Source organism: Populus nigra, chromosome 1 (assembly GCF_951802175.1).
Source record: "Populus nigra chromosome 1, ddPopNigr1.1, whole genome shotgun sequence".
In the NCBI taxonomy this organism is placed as follows: domain Eukaryota; kingdom Viridiplantae; phylum Streptophyta; class Magnoliopsida; order Malpighiales; family Salicaceae; genus Populus; species Populus nigra.
The window spans coordinates 24,208,568-24,217,067 of NC_084852.1; positions in this window are offsets into that span (position 1 = coordinate 24,208,568).

The following is an 8,500-nucleotide window of genomic DNA, read 5'->3' on the forward strand; positions in this document are numbered from 1 at the left end:
GACTTTGTTCATATAAATACATTTAATTTATTGATAAATGTGTATTTATCTTTAATATTCATCAAATATTTTATTAATTAATTTAATATTTAATTAATAAATTTAAAGTAAAGATAAAGTTATTAGGATAAAAAAAATACTTTATAAAAAAATTATAAATTTGTTATAATCATGATATTCTTATTGCAACAAAGTGTTTTTCCTAAATGTTCCTAGTGCTATACTTTATTAAAACTAGACATTAATTAGAGTTGTTGAAACTGGTATATATCATTTTTTTTTTATAAAATGAAGCAGTTATTCTTATAAGCTGAAATATAAGGGATTCATAAAATCAATGTACAAGTACTTACCGGATAACATATATATTGAAATGGATCGCATGAGAATTTCATATGGAGAAATCATATGTGTTTATGGAAAGGCTCGGGTGAAAATTGTGTAAGCGATCTTTATAATTGATATCTTTGATTTATCTTATATAGAGAGTGAAATTTTTTTTTTATCCTGCTACACGTTGTTTTTATTAAGGATAACAAATAGACAGGTATTGGGTATAACATGAACTATATGAAGGGCACTTAAGTAATCAAAAGATAATTCATCACCCTATGTGAATTAAAAAATATATTTTATATGTTCTCAAATAATATTAATTCTATATCATTGCACAAGATAAAATGAAATATTAAGTGATTATGGTGTTAAGAACAAACATAATTTGACAAAATAGACACACTTTATGTTAATTACCCTATGTGAATTAAAAAATATATTTTATATGTTCTCAAATAATATTAATTCTATATCATTGCGCAAGATAAAATGAAATATTAAGTGACTATGGTGTTAAGAACAAACATGATTTGATAGAGTGGACACACTTTATGTTATGATGTATAAATTGAAACATTGTTGATGAATAGATAATAATTACATTAAAAAATTAATCATTAAAAGGTTAAGTTAAATCACCTCTAACTTTCATAATATTTTAGGGATGATGATAGGTTATTAGACATTATATTTTATCTTCAAATATAAATCAATCAATTATTTAATTGATAATAAATAAATTAATTGTTTTTACTTAATTGTATTTTATTCAAGATTATGATTTATATTTGGGCCAACTTATTATGAAATCTTATGGATTACACACGTAAAAATCATTGATCAAAAAATTAAAACAGGATGACCAATTAAATGTGATTTGCTTGTAAATAAATTTTAGAAATCGAAGAATATAATGTAATTAATACAGGAGATTACAATTCTAGACATATAAACAACCAAGTAAGGACTTAATTGAATAGATTTATAAAATTAACCTAAAATAATACATGTGATATTATTTAAGAGACATGTAGATATTTTGTCATTTATAAAGTTTTTAAGTTTTCTTATAAATAGAAATTTATGTATTTTATTTCACAAGATTAGTATAGTACAATATAAAAACACACAAAACACAAAAAAAAAAGTATAGCAATCCCTTCAAACAAAAAAAAAATTAAAAGATTTTTCACTGATAGTTTATCTGAATTATCATTAAAAATCAGATACTTAATATCTTGTGGTTTGTAAGAATCTAACATTAAAATACTTAATAAAAGCTAAAAATATTAATATATTTTTTATATAAACTTTAAACCATCATAGTTGTGCTCAACAAGACTCAAAAAGAAAATTAAATTTACAATTTCCCCAGCAAAAATGAAAATGACAAGTACTAATTTTCAATAATTCACCAATGACTTCGCTACTTTATTCTTCTAGCACGTATTTTATCGAGTTCGTGATTTGAAGATTGATTAATTAGTAATTATGTAAAGTCTTTATTGCAAAGAAAAAAAACTTGTGTAGAAAAAGATAAGAACAGGAAACAAGAATCTTAAACAAGGCAAAATATCATTAACAAAATATCAAAGGATGTGATTAAATTATATTAGTCATACTCAAAAAAATATTATCCATTTAAATATTTTTAATCACCTTCCATAAATTTTTTCCAATCATTTGATGACATGCCATTAAATCGTTATTGGTATTAAATTTTTTTTAGATACTATTTATTTTTACATTTTAAAAGTGTTTTTGAAAAAATTTAAATTTTTTATTTTTTTTACTTCAAATTAATTTTTTTGGTGTTTTTAGATAATTTCGATATGCTGATAACAAAAATAATTTTTTTAAAATAAAAAAATATTATTTTGATGCATTTCCAAGTAAAAAACACTTTAAAAATCAACTATAACCACAATTTCAAACATCTTTAATACACCAATGTTTTTAATTGTTTGTACCTTTTGAATTTATTGAGTTCCTGTAAAAAAAAAAAAAATTAGCATTCCCTATTTCATGATCTCGTCAACTTTTTTGGTAATTAGCTAAATCGAGAGGGGATGAAAAGAGTGTTTTCCCATGTTTAAAAAGATAGATTAGATTCATGACGCATGCTTATATAACCAGTGTCGAGACTGACAGATACATATATTTCTTTATTAAATTTCATGTATCAAAATTAAATTTATTAATTCTGTCCAGATCAAGAAAAAAAGAAAAAGGCTATACACGATAATAACTAATCCATCCTAATTAAATGATTTTCTGAGAAGTCGCACATCAATAACGTGGCAAGCTGAAAAATCTTCTCATCCCAACGTGTCGGAGTGTTGTTTTTTATTTAGAGTTAGCTGGTTTTTGTACTTAAAAATATATTTTTTAAAAAATTAATATCTTTTATTTTAAATTAATTTTTTTGAATATTTTTAAATTATTTTGATCTACTGATATGAAAAATATTTTGTAAAAAATATTATTTTAATATATTTCCAAACAAAAAACATTTTGAAAAGAAATCATTACTGTATTCCTAAACACCTTTTTATTGTCCATGATTATTTATGCTCTTCAAATGTTTTCTTATGTGTTTTTAATATTTTTGATATATTAATATTAAAAATATAAAAATATAATTTTATTATATTTTTAATTAAAAAACATTTTTATACCTTACTATCAAACATCATGTTTTTTTTTAAAAAAAATTAAAGGACATTTCTACTCCACACGTTTTACCTTTGTGTTCACAAGGATTTCATTTAATTTATATCATCACTTCATCATGTTAGGGTTCCAAAAAAATAAATACGATTCTCAAGCTATTCATGGAATATGCCTAGGTCATAATTAAACAAGGTCACTCCTACACGTATACTTTTTTAATATAGTTTTTTGAATTATTTTAATTATAATATGCTGATATCAAAAATAAATTTTAAAAAATTAAAAATATATTATTTTAATATATTTTTAAATAAAAAATACTTAAAAAAACAACGGATATCAAACTCCAAAACACCCCAATGTACTGAGAAGAGATGCATGAATATTAAGGCATATTCATAGGATACCATCCTTTTGTCTTGAATGAAAGGTGGGTGGGTCTAATTCTTGAAGCGTGTCAAATTATTCCCGAATCAGTAACAATTTTTTTGAAAAATAATTTGCTTTAATGAAAGAGGCTCGCATCAAGTCGAAAAGGGTTGCCTTTAAACCATGGAAAGATGAGAAAAAGGGGTAAAGAAAAGAGAAATTAATAAAAGAGGACGAAAATGGAGCGTACATTATTATTGCCCGGTAGATCCCAATGTGTATCATAATGATCCTATGTTTCCAAAAATCATGACTAATTCCTTCTGAATCCGAGGAATTATGGCTCGACTGCGGTTCATTGACACCCCATTCTGCATGAATTATGGAATGTAACTTTTAATTCTAGGTTCTAATTTAATTTTTTTTTTATCTTGTATCGTGTTTTGATGTGCTGATTTTAAAAAATAAAAAAATATTATTTTGATACATTTCGATATAAAATTTTTTTAAAAAAATAACTGTAATTACATTTTCGAACATCTTTTAATACTGTGCTAATGTACGACAAAACAACGGGGTTATCTCCACCGTCTATTTAAAGCAAGCACTAAAATGGCCTGCAAGATTACGTGATCAATCGACTATATGACTTGGCTTTGTATATATCTGATCAGGATTAAGAGTATGATTAGAAATGTCTAAGGAATTTAGAAGATCAAGGAAAAAAGTCCAAAGGTATATTAGAAAATATCACAGTTGTTGCCCGTGATAAATGATCGTCGAAGAGTCCAAACTTAGCAGCAGTACAAACGCACAAAATGCTAAGCACCAAGGAGGCTTTTGGAGTTTAATAGGATGATTGCGTCACAGATTATGCCATGATTGGCCCTTAATATTCAATTCGAAGCTAATGACCAGCAACTGGCAAGCATTTCTTTTCTGTCGCTCTCTCTGCTCATTGGTTGCTCGAGAAATGAGAAATTAAATACCCAGGAAGCAAGCAGGCATGTTCATCCCCAGGGGAAAAGACAAGAAGGGATCATGTGAGCTATGCATATATTTCGACATGCAAGTTGCGGTGGATACTTCAGGTAGAAAGAATATCATCAGTATACGAAGAGCTTGATCTGATGATTCTCACAGATCACTTCCCATTGGTTTTAATGCAGCTTTTAGATTTTAGAAAGATTTCAAGAGGGTTTTTATTATTATTATTATTATTATTATTATTATTCTTGTTCTTGTCTAAACTTGAGTGTGTGTTTGGGTCTGGGTTACTTTTTACTGTTTTTTTTCCCAAAATGGAGGAGGAATGATTGGAATTGAAGATTTTATTTTGAGGCAGGAATTTGGTCTTGGAGCCACATGATGTCGCCGGAGAACATTGTTAATGTCATCGCCGAAATTGAGTAGAATCATCCATTGGGAGATATTTTCCCTCCAAGTTCAAAAGCAAAATGATAAACTTTTTCATCCATGATGCCATTGGAATCAAAAGTCACCGAAGCTGTGCGGATTTGGATCATTGACGGAAAGTTGTTTTTTTATTGAAAAATAATTTTTTTTAATATTTTATCATGTTATAAAAAATAAGCTAAAAAATAAATTATTAATTTTTTTTTCAAGTTTATTAAAATAATGAGGAACAAATCTAACAAATTAAAAAATTGAATGTGAATAAAATTGAAAAAAAATTTAATTTTATAAATTATCTCAAATAAATAAATAACAATTAAAATAAAAGAGATCAAACTTAACAGAAAAAAAAATTAAAAGATGATGAAATTAAAAAAAAATACAATTTTATAAATTATTTCAAATAAAATTAAAAGATAAAAATCAAATCTGATAGGTAAAAAATTTCAATTAAGAAAATGACAAGAGAAAAGAAAATAACAATAATAAAAACGAAGACCAAAGTTGATATAAAAATCAAATTTTAAGGGATAAAATTGAAAAAAAATTCAAAACAAAATATATAGCAATCAAACGTTTAAGGACCAAATTTGATATAATCAACAAGTAACATGATATTTTCAAATTTCTCACAACTTCTAAAAAGTGTTTTCCATCCAAAATAAAAGAAAAATATTTTCCTGAAAACCAAACCAAATTTTTCTTTGACTGAAAAGTGTTTTTCACTGACCAACTTTTTTAATGACAAACAAACGAATGAAAGTTTAGAAAGTGATTTATAGGAAACCACTTCTCATGAAACAAATTGGACTTAAGGGATGTTCGATATTGAATTTCAACTTTTTTTTTTATCAAAATTTGATTTTTAATGAGATAGTGGTGGTAATGAAAGCAATAATTATGTTAGAGCAAAGGACTAATAATGGTAGCGACGATAAGTCATCGAAAAAGACGACAATGATAATAACTATAGGTAATCAATAAAGATGATAGTGACAATAATGGAGATGACGATGATGCAAATAACAAAGAGACTTATTGTATCAATGATCGAAATAAATTGATGATATTATGAATGGATTATTGTATATATAAAATATTTTACAAGATTTCATTAGTTAAAAATGTTTTTCAATAAATAAATTAGGTTTAAAAGCTGATTGTAAAATATTATATATTAGTCATTTAATTATGTAAACATCTTACAGAAAACAAATATAGAAAAATCACATATATATATATATACATATATATATATGTATATATATATATACATATATTATTTCTAACTGCTGCAGTGAGACAGCGCTGCAGTGATAATAAAGAAACAAATAATATGTACGGCCCATGCATTGCCATTCGCCCCCCTCCCCCCCTCTCTCTCTGTTTTTTTTTCCCTTGTGTTAATCAACACCTCAACTTTCTTTCTCTGGACACTAAAAGGCATCTTTTAAATTGGAGGGGTATATTTAAATTTTTTTTATTAAAATAATACTTTTATATTTTTAAAATTTATTTTAAACCTCACATATCAAAATAATTCTTTTAAAAAAATTAATTTTTAGAAAACAATATTAAAATACAAAAACAAATAATGTAAATGCTGAACCTTTAGTTGTCTTAAGGACAAATGACAGGCGGGTAAATGTGATTATTGCATTAACTTTATCCGGCAGGGTTTGGTATTATGTTTTAAAAATATTTTTGAAAAAATTTAAAAGTTTTTATTTTATTTTTTATTTTAAATTAATATATTTTAAATATATTTAGATTAATTTGATGTGATGATGTAAAAATAAATTTTAAAAATATAAAAATTATTTTAATATATCTTAAAATAAAAAATATTTTAAAAAACAAACACCCCACAATTTATGATTCGAACACTATGCAATGGAGTTAACGTGAAAAAGGGGGTGGTCCTCGAATTGAAATTTTCCGGTCTCTCAATTTTGCAGAGAAGACATTTTAGTATTTATTGAAAGATTTCTTGCAATCAGGTCCCTGCTTTCACAATTTTTTGCCCATCAGCATAAAGCGAGTATCCATATACCTGGTTAGGAAAACATATCTTCAACCTTAAGGCAGCAAGCTACAAGATGATATTAGGAATTATTGAACTAACATTACGAAAATGAGATTCCAAATTCTACAACGAGTAGCCTCCATTATTCTCTACGCCCATGAATAATCATGGGGAAATAATTCGGCCAAGAATAAATTGTGTCATCAATGATGAAAACAAGCTCATCCCATACCGAAACCCACCAAATATGCAGTCAACATGCCCATTCCAAAAGTAAATTCATTAATAGCAGCAATGAGTCAATCCGAAATCATTCCACAATAGAGAACCAAGCTTTAGCTAAGGCCAAGGCCGGGGCCATGGATTAAGAGGGCATCTTTGATACCACATGGGCTGTTTAGAATTGCATTTTAAATGGTGTATTTTTAATTTTTTAACTTAAAATTAATTTTATTTTGTGTTTTTAAATCATCTTAACATATAATGTGTTGATGTTAAAAATAGTTTTTAAAAAATAAAAAAATTATTTTAATATATTCTTAAATAAAAGATATTTTTAAAAATAATTATTATGATACGCTCAAACATTATTTTATTACGATAAGATACAGGAGCAGCTGAAGTTCGCTTCTGGGTCAACTATACGCAGCAGCAGGCGAGACTTGAGAGCATTGAAACTAATAAATATATGGCTAACCACTCTTACTGGCAGGCCCGCATCCACAGACGACACATAAACACGTTCGAAAACAGATTCATTTGAGCTGAGCTTGTTGAGACGGATTTAGCCCAGTTCACATAAAGTATTATCCATTTTGAGCCCGCAAAGGATGTCTCGCAGATTTGACACATCCAGTGTGGGCTGACAACAGTACACTAATCGGTAGCGCCTTGCTTCTCCATGCCTCCGTGTCTCAATCTACGAGAAGCTTTGGCGTTGCAACCACGAAATGTTTGCTCCACATTGCTAGCCTCTAGAACTTACTTATGTTTGAACACAGGTGGTCGTGGTTGCTACTTGTTGCTGTAGTTTTTATCACGGCAGTCATCATCATTGCCACCGCATCAATTTCTGGCGTAGATCAAAGGAAATCTGAAGATGAATAGGCAGAAAAGGGGGCATTGTTGCAGGCGAAGGAGATACTGCTTTGCTAGCCGAAGTTTGGAGAAGAAAGAAGGGTCGGTCGAGTGTGGTGTTGTGAGAAGGAAAAGAGAGAAGGAGACACAGCAAGAGAGGAGGGGGGGGGGGGGGCATTAAGGAAAAACTTGGGTTATTTCCATCCACCCTTAGTTCCGCGAGATCAACCATTCCATTAGTTGACCAAATTTAACCAAAGTCGTGATTAGACATGTTCACTTGATTCCAACACTACCCCAACATTAAGATTAAAGAAGAGAAAAAACACCGACGAAAACACTTAAATTTGAAAAATAAAAAAGAATAAGGCATCAGCTGAAATTAAGAAGGAAGCAAAAAAGAAAACACAAAATCACATTCAAATCTTTCCACAACCAGAACACATTTCTCCTTCAACCTCTCTAATTGATTGCTTAATATTAAACAAATTGAGAACGTAATTAATAAGATTTAATTTCTTCGAAAGACAACAGGAAGGATGATGAATCGCACAAAAACAAAGCGAAACTTCGAAAGGAAGAAAAAGTGAATAGATATAGATG